This window comes from Staurois parvus, unplaced genomic scaffold (assembly GCF_062004578.1).
Source record: "Staurois parvus isolate SC_StPar_1 unplaced genomic scaffold, SC_StPar_1.0 ptg000934l, whole genome shotgun sequence".
NCBI classification, from domain to species: Eukaryota; Metazoa; Chordata; class Amphibia; order Anura; family Ranidae; genus Staurois; species Staurois parvus.
The window spans coordinates 725,159-746,947 of NW_028318730.1; the positions used below are offsets into that span (position 1 = coordinate 725,159).

Below are 21,789 nucleotides of genomic sequence, written 5' to 3' on the forward strand. Positions count from 1 at the left end.
CTGCCGCTTGCTCAGGCCCTTTGAGGAGGCCACGCTATTCGTGAGTTGGCAGGACTATGGGATGAACGACGTCATTCCTCTGTTGCACGTCCTGGAACAAATGCTGTTAACAATGGCTGGTCAGGGTGCGGTAGACGTGGCGCACAGATCTCAACGCCACATGACCCCTGTGGGGGCAGGACAGGAGGAAGAGGAGGAGGTAGAGGAGGACATTGGTGCTCAGGAATTATTGAGTGAAATGGGTGGTTTTTCCACTCAGCGGACAGGAGTGGAGGAGCAGGAGCATCTGGTAGAGGAGGAGGAGGAGACAGAGGACCCAGACGCACCGTGGCAGTATGCTGTGGAGATGGAGGCAGGGAGTCCCTCGCATTCCTTGGCACAAATGGCCCATAGCATGCTCGGTTGCTTGCGTAGCGACAGCCGAATAATAACCATCAGACAGAGGGATGACTTTTGGCTGTCCACCTTGTTGGACCCTCGCTACCGTTCAAAAATGGTGGCCTTTTTCACACCTGCTGAGAGGGAGGCCAAAATAAAGTACTATAAAAACCACCTATGTAGTCAGTTGGTCTCTGCCTTTCTGCGCCAACGTCCATCCTCAGACACTGTGGGCCCTGTGCGCTCGCGGGAATTGCTTTGTATATCTGTCGCCTTAGGGGCCGCTGTCTGGCGACATAATTTTTTGTCACTGTGTAGACATCTATTTATAGGCCGATGTTTGGCCACAAAAATATATTTAGTAATAACCTAGCCGTTCAGGCCGCTCCCTGAACACCTCGGGAATTGCTTTGTATATCTGTTGCCTTAGAGGCCGCTGTCTGAACAGCTCATGAATTGCTTTCTATATGTGTCGCCTTTGAGGCCGCTGGCTGGACAGCTGATGAATTGATTTGTATATATGTACTTATTGTCCGCTGTCCGGACAGCTCATGAATTACTTTTTGTATATAGCCTTCCAAACCACTCTCAGAATAAGTCATGATATTCATGCTGTGTATAGCCTTATAGGCCAATGGTCAATCAAGTCATGATTGTTATAGTGTGTATAGCCTTATAGGCCGCTGTCTTTACAACTTTATAATTCCATGCAGTATATAGCCCTATCGGCCACTTTCTGGCATCCAGTTGCTGTAGCCCCCATCACCACACTGTGCCACGGGCCCCTGTACCGCCTTCTCATACTGCTGCCAGATCCATCCTCTGCCATGTGCGTCTTTGTCGTCTGCTCACGCTGCTGGGTTCCAGTTTTAAACCTAGGCCTGTGTATGGCTTCCGAATACTGCTGCCTCCACCGCCACCCTGCGCCATGTGCCTCTGTCGTCTGCTCACGCTGCTGACGGCTTCCGCTTTTTAACCTAGGCCTGTGTATGGCTTCCGAATACTGCTGCCTCCACCGCCACCCTGCGCCATGTGCCTCTGTCGTCTGCTCACGCTGCTGACGGCTTCCGCTTTTTAAACTAGTCCTGTGTATGTCTTCCGAATACTGCTGCCTCCACCGCCACCCTGCGCCATGTGCCACTTTCGGGTCTCCTCACACTGCTGCCAGGTCCATACTGATTCATGGCCCCCTGTACCGGCTCCTCATGAACGTGGTTCAGCGGGTTTGCATCACTTAACGGCAAATCGTTGACAAATGCTGGGACGTTCAGTGTTGTGCGCATTAAGCCAGACACCAAAGGGCAGCACAGACCTGTTATTACTCGCTCAAGCATGGCTGAACAAAACCAGTCTCTACCACAAATTGGACCCAGACCTGCCCAGGGTCTCGTAACTAGATTGCACGGAGGAGTAGAGTCCGTTATCGGAATTAAATAGACAAAACGCCACACCAAAAAGAGTGGCCATTTCCAACACTTATTCCAGAAAGAGGAACAACCCGTTTCATATACGGCCCGTAGACGTTTCACGTCTGCCACATTCAGTCGATTTAAGACGCAAGCTCCACTTCCTGTGGTCTCTGACCGTCGATATACCTTTAAGTGTCAGCTTTGAAGCTATATTCCCTCCGGAGCACTGACACTGGTGCCCTTCCGTCAACATGCCTTTAAGTTTCAGTTTTCAACCATATTCCCCACAGAAGCCAAACTCTTGGGTATCCCAGAAGCTGCTCAGCGGGTCAGGGCAATAAAGCTCCCGGTTCGCAGGTTGTTCCGTCTTATGGATGGAAGTACTACGGTATATGATCTTCTTCGCACCCACGGCATTACCTCATAAAATTTCTGCATTGCATCTGCAATCACAACGCTGACTTCCTGGATCGCCACTCAGCCATTGGACTCTTGATAGTCGTCTCCCCACACTGCTGCTGGGGGGACTTTTTAACCTAGGCCTGTGTATGGCCTTCAATTGAAGCTGCTTCCGCTCCGCCACTCTGCCATTGGACTCTTGATAGTCGTCTCCCCACGCTGCTGCTGGGGGGACTTTTTAACATAGGCCTCTGTATGGCCTTTAATTGAAGCTGCTTACGCTCCGCCACTCTGCCATGGGCCTCTTGGGTATCCCAGAAGCTGCTCAGCGGGTCAGGGCAATAAAGCTCCCGGTTCGCAGGTTGTTCCGTCTTATGGATGGAAGTACGACGGTATATGATCTTCTTCGCACCCACGGCATCACCTCATAGAATCTCTGCATTGCATCTGCAATCACAACGCTGACTTCCCGGATAGCCACTCAGCCATTGGACTCTTGATAGTCGTCTCCCCACACTGCTGCTGGGGGGACTTTTTAACCTAGGCCTGTGTATGGCCTTCAATTGAAGCTGCTTCCGCTCCGCCACTCTGCCATTGGACTCTTGATAGTCGTCTCCCCACGCTGCTGCTGGGGGGACTTTTTAACATAGGCCTCTGTATGGCCTTTAATTGAAGCTGCTTACGCTCCGCCACTCTGCCATGGGCCTCTTGGGTATCCCAGAAGCTGCTCAGCGGGTCAGGGCAATAAAGCTCCCGGTTCGCAGGTTGTTCCGTCTTATGGATGGAAGTACGACGGTATATGATCTTCTTCGCACCCACGGCATCACCTCATAGAATCTCTGCATTGCATCTGCAATCACAACGCTGACTTCCCGGATCGCCACTCAGCCATTGGACTCTTGATAGTCGTCTCCCCACACTGCTGCTGGGGGGACTTTTTAACCTAGGCCTGTGTATGGCCTTCAATTGAAGCTGCTTCCGCTCCGCCACTCTGCCATTGGACTCTTGATAGTCGTCTCCCCACGCTGCCGCTGGGGGGACTTTTTAACCTAGGCCTGTGTATGGCCTTCAATTGAAGCTGCTTCTGCTCCGCCACTCTGCCATTGGACTCTTGATAGTCGTCTCCCCACACTGCTGCTGGGGGGACTTTTTAACATAGGCCTCTGTATGGCCTTCAATTTAGGCTGCTTACGCTTCGCCACTCTGCCATGGGCCCCTGTACCGCCTCCTCTTGCTGCTGCCAGGTCCAGAGTGTGTCATGGGTCCCTGTACGGCCTCCCATTGCTGCTGACTTCATCGCCAGACTCTGCCATGTGCCACTTTCAGGTCTCCTTACACTGTTGGTGGGTTCCATTTTGTGATAGGGTGCTGTATGGCCTTCCATTGCTGCTGCCTCCACCGCCACCCTGCGCCATGTGTCTCTGTCGTCTGCTCACGCTGCTGACGGCTTCCGCTTTTTAACCTAGGCCTGTGTATGGCTTCAGAATAATGCTGCCTACACCGCCACCCTGCGCCATGTGCCTCTGTCGTCTGCTCACGCTGCTGCCAGGTCCATACTGATTCATGGCCCCCTGTACCGGCTCCTCATGAACGTGGTTCAGCGGGTTTGCATCACTTAACGGCAAATCGTTGACAAACGCTGGGACGTTCAGTGTTGTGCGCATTAAGCCAGACACCAAAGGGCAGCACAGACCTGTTATTACTCGCTCAAGCATGGCTGAACAAAACCAGTCTCTACCACAAATTGGACCCAGACCTGCCCAGGGTCTCGTAAGTAGATTGCACGGAGGAGTAGAGTTCGTTATTGGAATTAACTGTGAGGGACTTTTAAACCTAGGCCTGTGTATGGCCTTCAATTGAAGCTGCTTCTGCTCCGCCACTCTGCCATTGGACTCTTGATAGTCGTCTCCCCACGCTGCTGCTGGGGGGACTTTTTAACATAGGCCTCTGTATGGCCTTCAATTTTAGCTGCTTACGCTCCGCCACTCTGCCATGGGCCCCTGTACCGCCTCCTCATGCTGCTGCCAGGCCCGTAATCTGCCATGGGCCCCCGTACCGACTCCTCATGCTTCTGCCAGGCCCGTAATCTGTCATGGGCCCCTGTACCGCCTCCTCATGCTGCTGCCAGGTCCAGAGTGTGTCATGGGTCCCTGTACGGCCTCCCATTGCTGCTGTCTCCATCGCCACACTCTGCCATGTGCCACTTTCAGGTCTCCTCACACTGCTGGTGGGTTCCATTTTGTCATAGGGTGCTGTATGGCCTCCCATTGCTGCTGCCTCCACCGCCACACTGTGGCTCCACACTCTGGTTTTGGCCCCGTGACTGCCCAAATGAGTGAAGTGTGCGGTGATTCTAAGATCGACGGCACTCATCTGCATGTCATACTGACTGACAGTATTATTTCTCTTCCCCAGCAGACTTCAAGGGCATTTAAATTAAAGGTACAGTGTTCTGCACTAATATAAAGGCTCTCTGAAGCCTAGAAACACCCTTTTTATAAGTTAAATTCGCAGCGAATATATTCGGCTCGAAGCGAATTTATTCGTCGAATTCGGCGAATCAGCCGAACCGAATTTTTGAATAATTCGCTCATCTCTATCCATCACCTCTGTACTTAACACCAGTTGGGCTCTCACCTGCTCTCCATGACCTATACATTATATTAGGCCATAAATTGCATTTTCCCATTCAATTCCTGCAGGTACCGTCTATCCTCTCCAGAAGTCAGGATCTCCCTGAGGAAGTCACGTGACAGTGACAAAATGCAGTGACGAAATGCATTGGACGGAGTTTAGGTGACATCATTATGCACACACGAACCAGAACATAACTGGGAGAATCTCTATGTGTATCAGCTGCTGATAACTCATTGTGTACTATACTACTGCACTTTATTACTTTGGTACACTAGGGTAAAGTGCACTATATAATGCGAGTGGATTTTTATTGGAATTTGGTTTCCTTTTGGGGGGTGGGAGTGATTAGTATCATATATGAAGTTGCATTGCACTATTTTGAAAGGGACTCTATTTTATTTGTTTTTTTAGGGAGTAGTGCTGCACTTTTTATCATTTGAAGTGAATAATACAGGAAAAGAATTGGCTGACAGGCGCATAGCATTAACCTCCAACAGAAAATGAATCAACAAGGGTATTCATGGCAAAGTTGTTTAATGAAAGTTGCAAATTTAAAATAATTAAAAAATTACCTTGGAAATTAATATTTCAAGATTATATAGGATTTTAATGATTGGGTTTACACATATGTCACAGGCATTATAAATCTTATCTATAACTTGGGGTCGATTTACTAAAACTGGAGAGTGCAAAATCTGGTGCCAATTACCTTCTAACTTCAGCTTTGACAAAACAAAAACCTGGAAGCTGATTGGTTTCTATGCAGAGCTGCACCAGATTTTTCACTGCAGTTTTAGTAAAGCAATCCCTTGTGTTTTTCACCTGCATAAGGTGTGCATTGATCATGCAGTTTCATTTATTGCACTGTACACACAGCCTATAGTAGAGTAAATCTTAACATTCCTGTTTCAGTTTGTGTTCAAATATGAGGACTGGAGTATGGCACTGCACAGGTTAATACACAACCTCTATAGGTGTGAACTAACTTGTAATTAGATTTGACAGACACACACAGGTAGATCAATAAACAAAAAGCTCACCATGCAGATTCTTACCATTTGCACTTTGCCATTTGTCATGCAACACAGATTAAATGGTGAGTCATGCATGGGACATTGTGGGGTTTATTTACTAAAGCTGGAGAGTCCAAAATCAGACTCCCTTCTGCATAGAAACCAATCAGCTTCCAGGTTTCATTGCCAAAGCTTCACTGAACAAGCTGAGGTTAGAAGCTGATTGGTTTCTATGCAGAAGTGAGTCTGATTTTGCACTCTCCAGCTTTAGTAAATAAACCCCTGTGTGTCCTAGAACAAAAAGTTGCCTGTCCCTTTAGTGAATCGGGACAAGCTATGTGAATGAATGCATGGACTTAGGGGATTCAGTGAACCCTGAAACTACAAACTGCAGCCACAACATATGAGGCCATCATTACAACATAAGGCAAACAAGGGACACATGGAATATAACTACATTAATACCTAATTAAAATAATGAAAACATTTGAAAGCGTACAATGCTTTTAAGTTACAATTCCAGTACAAATTCATGAGAAAACAAACTTTAAATAGTTAAACATTTTATGAAGAAAAAGAATGCCATGAAAGATTTATGACCTTGTTAATGGAACATTCTGATCAGATAAATATGAGGAGATAAAATATCAAATATATATGAAAAACTCCTACTCATAGTGAACAGACACTAATGTATATATTTCCTATACACATATCTGGCACTGCCAGTTGTAGCTAACATTAGATCTACAAGGTCATAGAGGTGAGGCCTTTCCTTGGTGCTCAAATTCTCTAGCTGGAGACAACACAAAAATACAGTGTAAATTTAAACGCCACATCTTATGAAACAGTGTTTATTTTCAGTACCATGCTTCCTTTCCACATGGCCATTAATAAGGTCAAGTTGCTTTCTGTGTTTCTAAATGAGTGTCTGCAGTGAATGTCAGTGCTGTTTTGTCCATGATACACTAAATTACAAGTACGAAATGCAAAATGAATTGGTTTATAACTAGATTTACTAAATGATAAAATACTATCCAGAAATCAGTCCTTTAAAATGGATAAAAACCAAAAATGTACAATTCCTCCCCACTCACCCTCTTGCTGCTGGCTGCCCAAAAATAAACATCAAAATAATTATCTTTCAGCAAGATCATTGATTCCCTAATATTGTGGTATTTGGCTGCTGATACTGTTGGGCTTTGTGTCCAGCAGGTGCTCAGACAGACCAGTCAGCCTTTCTGATTTACATAAATCCGGCTATTCACCACAGACTGGGGAATTATAAAGAACCACAGAAAAAAACAAATGGGACTTTACTGGTACAGAAAACAGACAACCTCATATTATTGTGTAAAAACATGTTTATTGAAACATATCTTCCAAAAATGTACCATAAAAACAGTATTTTAGCCAATAAGCCCAATAGTGTACAGCATTGTATGTCATGACATCAAAGTCCTCCAGAGGTCGATGCGTTTCGCGTTTCACTTATTAGCTTCCTCAGGACCCCAAAAGAGTTGGAGGCAAAGAAGTCCAATGCCCTAGCTGGAATATACATATATGCATATATATATATATATACACAAAACATTAATTAAATAATTGTAATTATTACACAAACTTTACCAAACGAAACCTTCTCCACAGACTCACATGTCAACATGAGTGGCAATAAAGGGTAGCAGCATCCACATAGCGATTAAAATGGTCATAGATGAACATTCGCACACACGGCCCAATCCCCTTGTACCTCACACAATGAGGTCCTGTAAATAGACCAGATAATCATATTTCATCCTAAAACAGAAAGGGGGGAGGGGAAAAGAAGAGGGGAAAAGAGGGGAACAAGAAAAATCCCAAATATGACTCACACTGAGTAGTTCACTGACAAGAGAGGTAGACAGCAAATCTAGCCACGTGCCAATGTCAAACACATGCGATATATCCTGTGCCCAGTCTACACAGAGTATTCTAAACACAATAATACAGAATCAGTGGGAGCATCCACATTTCTCACTGTTCCATCAATACCACTCCACCCTAAATCAGTAGACTCATACCTGGTAGTACCAACATCAAGGTGGAGGTAGATAAAGTCCACCCACGAATAATAATTATGCAGTATCACTGAATTGCTTGTCCAACAACTCTTCAGTGTCGGTCACCCGGATCATCCGCATATGGCTCCTGTAATTATATAAATATGTGACCATATTCAGTAAACAATACTGTTCCCAGCTCCAACCACTCCAAACAACATGCCGACTCAAAATGGTATGTTTTTTTCTGTGGCTCTTTATATGATATGAGGTACGTTTTCATTCTGGTTTATATAAAGATTGGGGAATTAGAGGTATATTAGACCTCCCTAGCTGACAGGCAAGTCATTTTTAGACATGTGCGTTTCGTTACGAATCAATTTTCGGATGAAAATTTAATTTTCAGAGATTCAGATGTATATAAATCTCCAAATTAGACATAGTAATGAATGTGAAGGAATCCAGAAAAGTGTTATAACAAAATTGACAATGCATTTGTTTCATTCTGATGACGTCACTTGATGCTTTAGTAGTTTGGGTCCATGGGGAAACTAATTAAATTTTTGAATTTGTTTGATAATTGAGATTCAAGTAACTTTTTTATTTAAATTGAATTTGTAATTGTCACAGTCAGTCAGATCAGTTCCAAAGTCTAATGCAATTCTTAGGTATTGAAAAATTCGGGGCCACCAAATTTTGCACTACTTATTCCGTTGCGTCCAAAAATATTGAATCCTTCCGAATAGTTTTGATATATGAATGTCAAATCCACCCGAAATATATAGCAAACTTCTGAAAAAATGGCAACATTTTTTAAATCCACCCGGACAAAGGAATATATCAAACGAATGCTGAAGATACGAAACAATTTCTGAAAACAAATCGGTTCAACATAATTAATATGATGCAACTAAATTCTTCAATGAACGAATGCATTTGAAATAAAACTAAAATTTCTTACATGCACGTGTCTAGTAATTTAAAATTTCTTACATGCACGTCTCATAATTTTACTGCTTTTATGTTTATTTTTCTGTAAAAGCAACAAGGGGGAAGGGTGGAGGGATTTAATTTAGACCTTTCAGTCCACTTTAAATCCTGACATAGCAATACTTGACAATAATGGTCAAATTCTGTTTCAAGTTTGATAAGTTGACTGGACATAATTTGAATTGTTTTGGTATACCCTGGCATGAAAATATTTTTTGCAGTAAATATTATTACCTTGACAGATCAAATCTGAAACAAAATCTGTGTGACCAGCCTAAAAAGAAAATGGTTAATTTTAATTTTACACTTTTTAAATACTCATAAACTGGCCTTTAGTGGCACATTACTTACGTAAAATTCTCATCTTATTAATAAATATAACATATCTCCAACCAAAAAAAAACTTAAAGTTTTGAATAGTGGTGAGGAGTAAGAAAGCCTTCCTTCCTGTTAGGAAAATGTTTTCTCTATTTTTGTCCAGTTGAAAATTGTCAGGACAAAAAGAGATAGAAATCCAAAACTACTGTATACACCAAGACAGGGAATGTGGGAAAATTTTTCAATGGAGAGACCTGTTTCAGTGACAATAGGCTATGAGGGTATTTGTTTACTACAGATGCCTTCATGACACTTTGTTTGCCAAGCATTCTGGGTTTTCCAACATGACAGTCCAGCAGTAGCTGCTCACTTTTGGACAGCAATCTACATTCTGATACATCCTAGTCTGAAACTTGAAACACTAATTCTCAGGCATTTGTATTAAAACTGTAATATTACATTATCTCTGTGACCATACACCATAAAAACTTCAGGTGCCGCTCCAGGTTTCCATCCCAGATTATGATGACTCTCACTGAAAAGGGTGCCAGTGTGGGCAGAGCCCACCCCAGCTCTGTGCACACTCACAAGGCACACAAGGATCCATCCATGACTACACCCTGTTAGTTGGGTGAAATGCATTGAAGGGGTGTGTCCTGGATGGAGCCAGGCAGAAGGCATTTCTTATCTGTCTGGGCTTTCTTTGGTGTGTGGCAGTTTGGATACTTGTTTGCCTAATAAATTATTTCTGTAGTCTTACAGCACAAATGCTTCAACTTCCCTCCCAACCTATAGTCCAAAGACGGCTGGGTGGGGCATTCAATGTTCTGGGTGGTCCTCCTGGAATGTGTCTCGGAAGCACCCCATGGGCCACGCTATGGTGAGATGGGTCACCTATTGTGTCCATCACACACTAACCAGTGTACCAGCCTCTGCAAGTACCATATGATCACTGTGACCAATCACAGCAGATCACATGACAATTGTACACAATGGATGGCCTTCATTCATGCCATCCATTGTGTACAATTGTGTTGATCCCTGTGATTGGTCACAGTGATCACATGGTACAGACAGAACCAATCACATCCCATCTGTACCATGTGATTAGCTGTGGCCAATCACAGCTAACCACAATAGTAAACAGTAAATGAATCAATTTCATTCAGTAAAAATGTTTGCTTATATCAGTGAAATTCACTGGTATAAGCAGTGTTAAAAGAAAATTCTGATCACTTCCCCATAGTAGTAAAATGTCACTATGGTAACATTATTTTGCTCTGGTCACAGTCTGTTAAAAAGAAAAAAAAATTATTAAAAAAAACACTTTTTTTTAACATCCTGCCACCAGTGTCCCTGATCACCGCCCCTCCAGTCATTTGATAACACTGTACTGCACTGGTGACAGTATTTTGAGAAAAAAAAAATTTAATTCAAAAGGCGTTTTTTAATTCAAAATGTTTTTTTTTTTTTGTTTATTCCGCAAAAAAGAAAAAAAACAGTTATGATTAAATATCACCAAAAGAAAGCTCTATTTGTGTGAAAAAAAATGATAAAAATATAATATGGATATTATATTATTACTGACTTTGTTGGCCAAATTAAATAAGCTGAATATTGTGTCACTCTTTGGAGAACATTTACAAAATTCCTTTACCACCATTTTTAAAAATTAAAATAAATACTGCCTGGTGCCCGAGCAACATGTTGCCAGCTCTGAGCGCTCTCACAGGGCAGCAGTGGATGCACCATATTATATGAAAGCGAGGGGCTTATTTAACAATGCTTTTGGTAAAAACTAATTTCTTTAGGAAACAGCGTCTTTTATCCACTTAGGCATGTGATTACGATGTCCTGTGAGATATCCTGTATTGCATGCCATTTAGCATTTCAACTTAGCAGACAGATAAACATTATGGTGCATGAAGTAAGACAGAGCATTGTGCAAAAGGAAGTATTCAATAGAAACCAAAACAATAAAAAACGAAAAAAAAAAAATCACTTTTCACTACTTGACTTTACTTAAATTTATAACCTCATTGTTTGCTAACAGGTATATTTAATCTTTTCAATACTTTTTTTAACCGTACACAAGGGATCACCTTGACATAAACACAGTACAGTAACTGTATTAGTGTGTTAATGTTTAGAAAGACCCTGTTTCTATGTAAGTATTTGTAATAATACAATATGTAACATTCACTCCTTAAGGATTTACTGGATTTTGTCTCCTGGTGACCCATTCTGTAGCTACATCCAACAATACACTGATCCATTATTAGCGACATCTAGGCTTTAGGCTCTGTAGATTCTAGAGATTTATTTGCTCAACACCTTGTAGAGAAAGGGTTAGGGGTACAGGCAGGGGCAGACTGACAACTCATGGGGCCCCCGGGCAATAGGGGATCATGGGGCCCCTGTGTCCTTGCCCAAACTCCAAAAAGCCTATGAAAACGGTACCAGGGGCATCTCATGGGGCCCCCTACTGACCCCGGGCCCTCGGGCAGTGCCAGAGTTTCCAAATGGTCAGTCCGCCCCTGAGTACAGGATACCTCAAAGCAGCAAAGAAAAATCTCTTAGGCCTTCAAGTAGCAAGTAGTAGAAAACTGATAGTGGCCTTTTAAAAGTATTGCTTAGTTAGTATGGCGATCTATCCTTTTTTTTTTGTTCAGCCTGCTAGGTTGAACAAAAAAAAAACTCTGTACCAGACATAAAGCAGGAGTGGAAACAATGTGCTCTTATTCCAACACAACCCAGTGTTCCTTTAGTGTCAAAACTAAAATTGACCATAAAAGCTGTAAAGAAACAGGTAAATACTTATCTATTCTGCCACAACTTTCACCGAACACAGCTCCCATCCAAAGAAGTCTTCAGTAGGAGGGCACTCCTTCAGGAGTGTTGAACCTGCTCCCCCACAGCACTCAATGGTTTCTTCTACTGACCTCCATGTCATTACTGTGTCCTGCTTGAAGGCTGACAAGAAAAACTACTGAGTACTTCAGGGAACCAGGAGATCAGCACCTCTGGAAGTGTTCATTTTATCAGAAAGCATTTCTATAGATCATAGTGGTGTTCAGCACGAGCAGTAAGAGAGGCAAGTACTCCCTCACTTCTTTACAGGTACAGCTTTTATGGCAGTTTTCGTTTTGGGGCAGGTTTGCCTTAAGTGAGATAGAGCAACTAAATGAAACCACTAAAATGTCAACTTTAGTGGGTAAACTACAAATCTCTTTAAACCTCTACAAACATATTTAATGCAAAAACAAAATTATGAAAGAGCTAGTTCATAAAAAGTGAAATTCTGATCCAAATTTTTTATAAGTGGAATTCAAACCTAAAAATAACTATTTTTAAAATGGTTCCCCTCCCCCCACCTCCTACCAATCCCGGCTACCCTGTGTGAAAAAATCAGTATACTTACATTTTTTCTCAATCAACTTTTGCACCCTGTGTCATGGAGAGCTCGACAATGACTGGGAATTCCATGATGTCACCCATAGGCTCTCATCGCCTAGCCAATGTAGGTGCCCCCTCCTTTCCCCTACAGCTGACACAGATACAGATCTTTTTTGCACAGGATAGGTAGGAAGAGGGGGTAGAGAACATTTTTAAGAATCGTTAGTGTTAGACTTGAATTCTACTGTAAAGTAAACACTGCAATAATAACTCAAATATTATTTTCCCCTTTAAAGTGTTACTAAACCCAAGACCCTGCATTCACTATATCTGGTCTCCCACAGTACACAGAACATGGGAATGCAATTCTTTTAGTAAATATAAACTGCTAAACACCTTTTCTCATCAGCAGTATATAGCAGTCTTGTGACTTCTATCAGCTGAGCGCTAGTTAAAGCTTGTAGGAGGAGTTCTCATTCTGCTTTAACTGTCCTATGAGGCTGCATAACCCATGACCCTCTGTCTGGACAGTGCTGATTGGCCCTGTGCTGATCACATGCACCCTCCCAAAGAAAAAAAAACTCTGTACTCTGTACTATCAGCAGATGGATTGGGGACAGTAGAAGAAGGGGAGGATCAGAGAAGACAGGATCAAACAGACTTTGTGCACAATGAGTATAACAAGCATGCTTTACTGCATATACAGACTAATTTTACTGTTGTGGGTTTAGTAACACTTTAAGGATACTTTGTACATTTTCATTCCTTATTACTGCCTAATCTTACCAAAGTTTTATTCAGACACTCAAAATACTACAAATATGTTGATAGTAAAAAAAATTGCTATCTACATGTACAATCTCAGCTGGAATCTATTTCATTAGAAGCTCTACAATATAGTCAGAGTGAAGTCACAGTAAGAGACTATTTTCCTGTTTTATTACAAATGCTGTCATCTCTTAACTCTTACTTGTAAAAGTCAGCCATCTTCAGTTAACCTTTACCTTGCAGCCTAATGGTGCCATTGCAATTATAAAAATGAATGGAGCATGGCCTGGACGGGCAAGTGAGCGGACGTGTCTCACAGAGCTCTTGACACTGATCCCCACATCGATCCTGATACCGGTACTCTCACCTGCTGTTACTTACTCAGGCTGCTTCTTACAGGCTCAGGCGCTCTGCTGACCTGTTCCTCTTGCTCTCCCGGAAAAATAGAGAACACACTGCAGCTCCAGAGGCCCATCATGGTGCCCAACCCCCGCTCCCACAGCACACATTATGAGGTGCCGCTGACAAACCTATAGATGCAGTGAGTAAATCTACTAACTCACACCGCTTCATGGGAAAGATCCCTCCCCAGGGTATGTTATTTTACACCCAAAAGCTGACGGGTGCCCACACTCAGGAGGAAAAGGGGGACTTTGATGCCATGTTCGTGGCTGCACAGGCCTTGCCTCTGCCACAGGGGTGGGGGGGGACTTTCGTGATTCTGAGCTGGACACAGACCAGGAGCAGGAGGTGGGGGGTGCAGCCGGGCCGGATGAAGTGGAAGAGGATACTCTCAGTGATATGCTCAAAGCTGTGCACAGGTGCACTACTTCTGTACAGTCTGTCCAAGACCAACTAGGGGGTTAAGGATTGAGGTCTCTCTACTGAGACAGGATCTGCAGTAGATCCGTGAACGCACCACAGCTGTAGAAAGCAGGGTCTGTGACATTGAAGACAAACTACCACCCCTGATTCAGGAGTCCCGTGTCACTTCACAGTTGGCTAAAGCCAATAAGCTACGAAATGAAGATTTTGAGAATCGCCTTAAGTGCAATAACGTCAGAATAGCTGACCTACCACAACTCATTGAAGGAAAAGACCCGACTGATTTTGTTGAGCAATGGCTATTCCAATTCTTTGGCAAAGAAGCTTTCATGCCACTGTTTGCGGCTGTTTCATCTGGCACATCCAGCAGTTCTCTCCAGTGGTAACTGCTGCAACCCAGATACTGACAGGAAGATTCTACCACCTGTTTTTTGCCATTTTACGGCTGTTTTGTTTTTCAGTTGACTTGGTTAAGACTTTCTCATTCCTATCTGACTTTTTGTTTGGCGCTGTTGCGCCCAGGTACATCCACAGGTTGTAAACATTGGTTCTAACGTGTATTTTCTCTGATTGCATCTGGTTGTTAGAGCCAGAAGCCTGTATACCCCACTTCCGAAGACATGGCACTCGGTGTGACTACCAGCAATACCAAGATGGACCTTTCTGCCTCTGCATTGATGGGACTTATCCTGTCTGTTCCTTAGTTAACACTCCATCATGGCAGATATCCCAATTATCTCATGGAATGTCAGGGGTATGCATGATCCAGTAAAGCGTACCATGGTTATTTCAATATGCATAAATATCAGCCTGCCATTATTTGATTACGAGAAACTCGCTTAAGCAAGGTGTGCTTAATTGTAAGTCTTATCGCTGGGTGAGATATGCCTGCCACTTGGTTCATGATTCCTACTTGTGTGGAGTCAGCCTCCTGGTGCACTGCCAGATTAGCTTTGAGGTTTTGGCATGTGAGATAGACACTGAGGGCAGATATATCTTTCTCCACTGCAAGATTTTTCAGGATCCTTGCATCCTTGCATTTGTGTATATCCCTCCGTCCTGCTCCACCATGGTCCTTAGTCAATTAGTTTGCTTCCTCCTTGACAAACCTGATCTACCTCTTTTGATCATGGGTGATTTTAATGGATATATGTGCCCTAGGCTAGACAAATATCCACCACTGGCTGTAGGTCCTCATAGAGGCACTGGCTTAAGTAGATTTGTGAGTGAAGTGGGTTGGTTGGACCTATGGAGATGTAGAAACCCAGAAGAGCGTCAATTCTCTGGTTTTTCCAAAACTTGTATGTCCCTTTCTATGATTAATCTCTGTTTAGTCTCTGTTAACTGTGCTGCTCTGATCTCCAAAATACAGTATGCCACTAAATCTGTTTCTGATCATGCCCCCCTGGTTGCGTGGCTCACTGCTCACCCTACCACCACCCTACAGAGAGTCTCCTGGAAATTCAATCCTTTTTGGCTTAAACTGCCTTAAGACTCAGCGGCAGTTGAATTGCTAATTACTTCCTCTGGCATGCAGATTTTAGAGGCTCTTTGCTATGCTCAGATGTCTTTAAATGCTATCTTGGGGGTCTCTTTATTTCAGAAATAAAGGCAGTAAAAAAGCAACCAGGGAATATGAGCTAGAAGTCACCCGAAGGGTTGGTGAGGTTGAGCTCCAATATATTTCTGACCCCTCTCCAGCACATCAGGAGGCGTGGTTGGAAGCCCAAAAATTGCTTCAACAACTGCATCTTACAGCGCCGGAGAGGAAGATATTTCTTAGAAAACAGGCTTATTATGAGGAGGGCGAGCAGACGGGATGCCTTTGGCGAAACTTGTCAAAGCCCAACAGGGAATATCTCCTATCACCACTCTACACATGCCTGATGGCAAATTGACTAACTGCCCTGATCTGATCATGGCTGAGCTGGTCCATTTCTATTCAGATCTATACCAACCTAAGGCCCACCCTGCTCTGCCTGACCTCCTGACTTTCTTAGACCAGATTGTTCTCCCAAAATTATCCATTGCTCATAGACGCTCCCTTGACTCCCCTATCAAGGTGGAGGAGATAATAACAGCCATCTCCTCCTTTCCAAATTGTTAGGCACCAGGGGAGGATGGGATACCCATTGAAGTATACAAGATGTACTGTATGTAGATACTTTGGCTCCACAGCTATTGAAGGTGTACCAGGCTGCCCTAGACAGAGGTTCCCTACTGGTTTCTATGAAAAGAGCAAACATTGTACTAATATTGAAACCTGGTAAATTTCCCACGGACTCTCGTTCATACAGACCTATGTCTCTGTTAACTGTGGATGTTAAGATTTTAGCCAAAATACTCTCTACTTGTCTGGACATATGTGTAGCCACCATAATTCACACTGTTCAATCTGGTTTTATGCCATTAAAATCTACAGCAATTAATATTTGGAGGGTCTGACTAAATATCAAAACACAATCAGATAACTGGAGTAATGGTACTGTAGGAACAGTTAAAGGGCGTACATGTATAAACCTACTGCAGGACAATTTTATGGTACAGTTCATAGAGGCCCCAACTAGGAATGATGCTCTGCTGGACCTGGTAATCGCAAACCAAGCAGAGCTTATTATGAATGTTCACATAAAGAACATCTGGGGAGCAGTGATCATAACATGATTTCATTTATTGTTAGCTGTAAACTTCAAGCATCAAATAAAATGATCAACTTTAAGAGAACTAATTTTCCAAGGCTGAGAGTTGCTCTCCAAGACTTAGACTGGGAGGGAATATTGGCATCAAAGAACACAACACAGAATTGTTCAAAAAGACTGTATGTGAACACACTGCAAAATATATTCCCATGGGCAACAAGTTTAAAAGACTAAAAATCAAACCTATGTGGCTTACGGCCAAAGTTAAAAAAGCTATAAACAATAAGAAAAGAGATTTTATTAAATATGAAAATGAAGGAATGCTATCATCGTTTAAACATTACAAAGTTTATAACAGAATATGCAAAAAGGAAACTGAAAACGAAGGACAGATTGCAAAAGATAGCAGGACAAACCCCAAAAAGTCTTCAAATATATTAATAGTAATCTAGAGTGGGTGACTGGGGACAAAGAGAAGGCACATTTATTAAATACCTTCTTCAGCTCTGTGTATACAAAGGAGCATGGGGGAGCTCTTATCCATAATGGGCATGGTATTGACACAACTCCAGATGATCCACATTGGCTTACAATTGATATAGTCCAGAAATATTTAGATAGAATAAAGGTGAATAAAGCACCTGGACGAGATGGCATACACCCACGGGTCCTTAAAGAATTGAGCTCTGTCATTTCAAAGCCATTGTTTCTAATTATTAGGGACTCTTTAATGACAGGCATAGTGCCACTGAATTGGTGCAAGGCCAATGTGGTGCCAATATTTAAAAAGGGGTCAAAATCTTTACCAAGTAATTATAGATCTGTTAGTTTAACATCTATAGTTGGGAAGATACTGGAGAGTTTAATAAAAGACCACATAGATGAGTTCTAAAAAAAATATTTTAAGCAACAGATGCATTGATTCATGAAAGACAGAAGTTGTCAAACAAATCTGATTTCTTTTTATGAGGAGGTGAGCAAAACCTTGGACAGAGGGGTGTCTGTGGATGTGGTATGCTTGGATTTTACAAAAATGTTTGACACAGTTCCCCACACATGGCTACTGTGTAAGGTAAAGGTAAAGTCTACAGGCTTGGAAAAATCTGAATATAAATGAATATAGGAATATATAACATCTATAGTTGGGAAGATACTGGAGAGTTTAATAAAAGACCACATAGATAAGTTGTTGCTGGAAAAAATATTTTAAGCAACAGACATCATGGATTCATGAAAGACAGAAGCTGTCAAACAAATCTGATTTCTTTTTATAAGGAGGTGAGCAAAACTTTGGACAAAGGGGTGGCTGTGGACGTGGTATACTTGCATTTTTCAAAATCTTTTGACACAGTTCCCGACACACAGCTAATGTGTAAAGTCTATAGGCTTGGAAAAATCCGTATGTAAATGGATAGAAAACTGGCTAAAAGATCGTATTCAGAGAGTAATGGTTAATGATTCATACTCTGAATAGTCTAGAGTTGTTAGTTGTGTACCCCAAGGTTCAGTGTTAGAACCCTTACTTTTTAATACATTTATAAATGATATAGGGTCTGGGATTAAAAATACCATTTCAGTCTTTGCAGATGACACCAAGCTTTGTAGTAGAATAACGTTCTTACAGGATGTCTCCAATTTACAAGCCGACTTCAATACACTGTGTAATTGGGCAACTATGTGACAAATGAGGTTTAATCTTGATAAATGTAAGGTTATGCACTTGGGGGCTAAGAATATGCATGCATCATACATACTAGGGGGAGTGCAACTGGGGGAATCAATAGTGGAGAAGGATCTGGGGGTTCTGGTAGATCATAAGCTTAATAATGGCATGTAATGCCAAGCTGCGGTTTTTAAAGCAAGCAAAATCATCTCTTGTATTAAAAGAGGTATAGACTCCAGAGAGAGATATCATATTACCCCGGTACAAATCATTAGTAAGATCACATCTGGAATATGCAGTTCAATTTTGAGCACCAATTCACAAAAAAAACATTGGGGAACTGGAGAAAGTACAGAGAAGGGCAACCAAACTGATAAGAGGCATGGAGGAGCTCAGCTATGAGGAAAGATTAGAGAAACTGAATTTATTCTCTCTTGAGAAGAGGAGATTAAAGGGGGATATGATCAACATGTATAAATACATCAGTGGTTCATATAGTGAAGTTGGTGTAGAGTTAACGTTATTCACCTTGAGGTCATCACAGAGGACAAGGGGGCACTCTTTAAGTCTGGAAGAAAAGAAATGTAATCTCCAGATATGGAAAGGTTTCTTCACAGTAAGAGCTGTGAAAATGTGGAGTAGACTCCCTCAAGAGTTGGTTCTGGCTAGCTCAGTGTATTACTTTTAAAAAGAGGCCTGGATTCTTTTTTGGATACACAGAGTATAATTGGTTACTAACATTTGTAGGTAAAGTTGATTGAAGGAATATCCGATTGCCTCTCGGGGGATCAGGAAGGAAATTTTTCCCCTGCAGGAGCAAATTGGATCACGCTTTGCTGGGGTTTTTTTGCCTTCCTCTGGGTCAGCTGTGAGTATAGGATTATAACTTTTTTTTTTTTGGTTTAACTGGATGGACTTGTCTTTTTTCAGCCAGACTATATAGAGCTTTGGTTTTGGGGACAGATTTATCTCCTGGGTGAAATTGCTATACCATGCCCCCTGCTTCCATTCAGGAGGGAGGCAGGTCCTCCCAGGCTTTTTGTTTGGGTAGGGGGGCAAGGCAGGCATGCCCCCTCTCCCTCCTCCTGTTTGCTCTGGCTATCAAGCCTTTGGCTGCGATGATCATGGCAAATGACAAAATAGTGGGCTTTCAATAAGGGTCGTTACACAAGAAAAATCACCCTATACGCGGATGATATGCTCATATTTCTGGGAGACACCGATACCTCGCTGAGAGAAGTCATGGTGGTAATAATCGCTTTTGGCCTTTACTCTGGGTTGACAATAAACTGAGCAAAATCTGCTCTTCTACCACTAAATGGGGTGGTTTCCCAGTCTCTGTCCACTTTCTGTCCAGTTCCAGTGGTGCAGTCATTTAAGTATCTTGGGGTACACATCTACTCAACAATTACAGATTATTGTGCAATCAATATCATACCCCTTCACCATTGCTTTAAGACTAAAATTAAGATTTGGAACAGGCTTTGGCTCTCCTTGATTGGTTGGGCCAACCTTTTTAAAATGATCTGTATGCCCCAACTACTTTACTTTCTCCATAACTCCCCTGTAGTGATCCCCTTATATATTTTTAGAATGGTTAACTTTATCTTTTGGACTTTACTCTGCAAGGACAAGCCCCCTAGAATTAAACTTGAGCAACTCCAGTGACCCAAGGATAGGGGCGGGGTAGTCCTGCCCAACCAGTGGCTACACTATTTGTTTGCACAACTGCAGCACTTTATTGGTGCCTTTGTAGAGGATGAGGACCCCACTGTCCGCCAGGCTTCCTCTGCCCACTCTGTTATGCAACACCACATGAAGGCCTCAGATATTCCTGGTGAACTAGACTCATCTTCTTTTCAGTCAACTAATAAGTCATTTCCCACTTACCCGTTAATCCAGAAGGTCTGGCAGAGAGTGGAGGGGTTTACTGATTACAGTCTCAACTGGCACAATCCAGCTTATGGGGATCTGGAACAATTTCAGTTTGCAGGGCTGTGGAAGCATTATGGTATTACTCACTTGAAGCAGATCTCTCCTCTGTTTTACAGATCTGTGTGAAGCATTCCAACTCCCTCTCACACTGCAGTTTTCTTATCTTCAGCTCTCTCATGCTGTCTGAGCCCAAGGCCCTCTGACTAACTGGTCTTTATCCCCCACACCTATCTTTCACTATCAATCGGTTAAGGACACTAAGGGTTTCATATCCAAGTGCTATGACATGCTACTTTTTCCATATCTAGGTCATCCCTGTAAGGCTAAGGAGCAATGGGAACAGGATGTAGGTCCTTTGGATGAGCAGTTGTGGGATAACGCATTGGAATCTGTCTTGCATAGCTCCCTACCAGTCAAAGACTTTTGCAGCTATACATACTGCTCCATGCCCATTACACCCCTCTCAGACTTCATCGTATGGGTTTCCTCCAGTCTCCTCTCTGTACTAAATGTGCAGTGGCCCAAGGGGATCTTATTCATCTCCTATGACACTGTCCTAAACTGCATTGGTATTGGGCAGACATTGTTGCCACCATAAATGGTTTTAAACACATAAACACAGTTTATGGGCATGGGTATAATAGACGATCTCCAATTAACAGATTTCCAAAAGCCCGCAGTTTATAGGGAACCGTTTCAGGCTCGTAGGCTCATTCTCCAACACTGGAAATCTGATCGAGCTCCCACGCATAAGGAATGGGTCGCGTATGTGGGTGATACTCTTGGGTTAGAGAAAATTATTTTTCAGCATAGAGGGTGTCCAGGAAAATTCAATAAATTATGGGAAGACTGGTTAGCTATTCCAGGCCTTCCGTCTACTGATTTAGTTATGGACAGGCTGCTGATTTAATTACTTACGTGTATTGCTTACTTTACTTATATTTGTGACTATTTGTGACACATCAATGCTTTGGAACACACTTAATTGCCTCGTTTAAAGTCTGTACTCATGTACGTTTAATGGATGTACCTCAATAAATTTTATTTCTGATTTAAAAAAAAGAAACATTGATGCACTCCCCACATTATTACAGCCACTAAATAAGAACTGTTTGTCGTGTCAGACTAGGTTAAGAGCACATTAAAACCTTTATCTAAATTGCACCTACAAGGATGTGAGTGGCATCTTTATATTTAAAAAAATCATAGATATCTTTATACTTTGCTAATGTTTTTGTGTATAAAATGACAGAATGTAGGGGCACAGTGAGCTAACAGTGCATAGTAAGTTTTTCATACCAGCAGAGAGTTCATTCCTAAAATAGTGGTCTCCAGATTGCAGCCATGGGCCGATGTGGCCGTTTGCTTAACTTTATC

General features: G+C 42.6%; 1 long non-coding RNA gene across 1 annotated transcript in view; it reads right to left on the bottom strand.

The window, feature by feature from the left end:
* Positions 1 to 7,182: 7,182 nt before the first annotated feature.
* LOC149441924 (uncharacterized) overlaps positions 7,183 to 21,789 on the bottom strand; it is a 66,893-nt gene continuing 52,286 nt past the window's right edge. Inside the window, exons 2-5 of the long non-coding RNA XR_016307269.1 lie at positions 7,900 to 8,026; positions 7,711 to 7,810; positions 7,493 to 7,605; positions 7,183 to 7,384 (exon numbers count right to left, since the gene is read on the bottom strand). This is a non-coding gene — a long non-coding RNA (uncharacterized LOC149441924). The remainder of the gene's footprint in view (positions 7,385 to 7,492; positions 7,606 to 7,710; positions 7,811 to 7,899; positions 8,027 to 21,789) is intronic.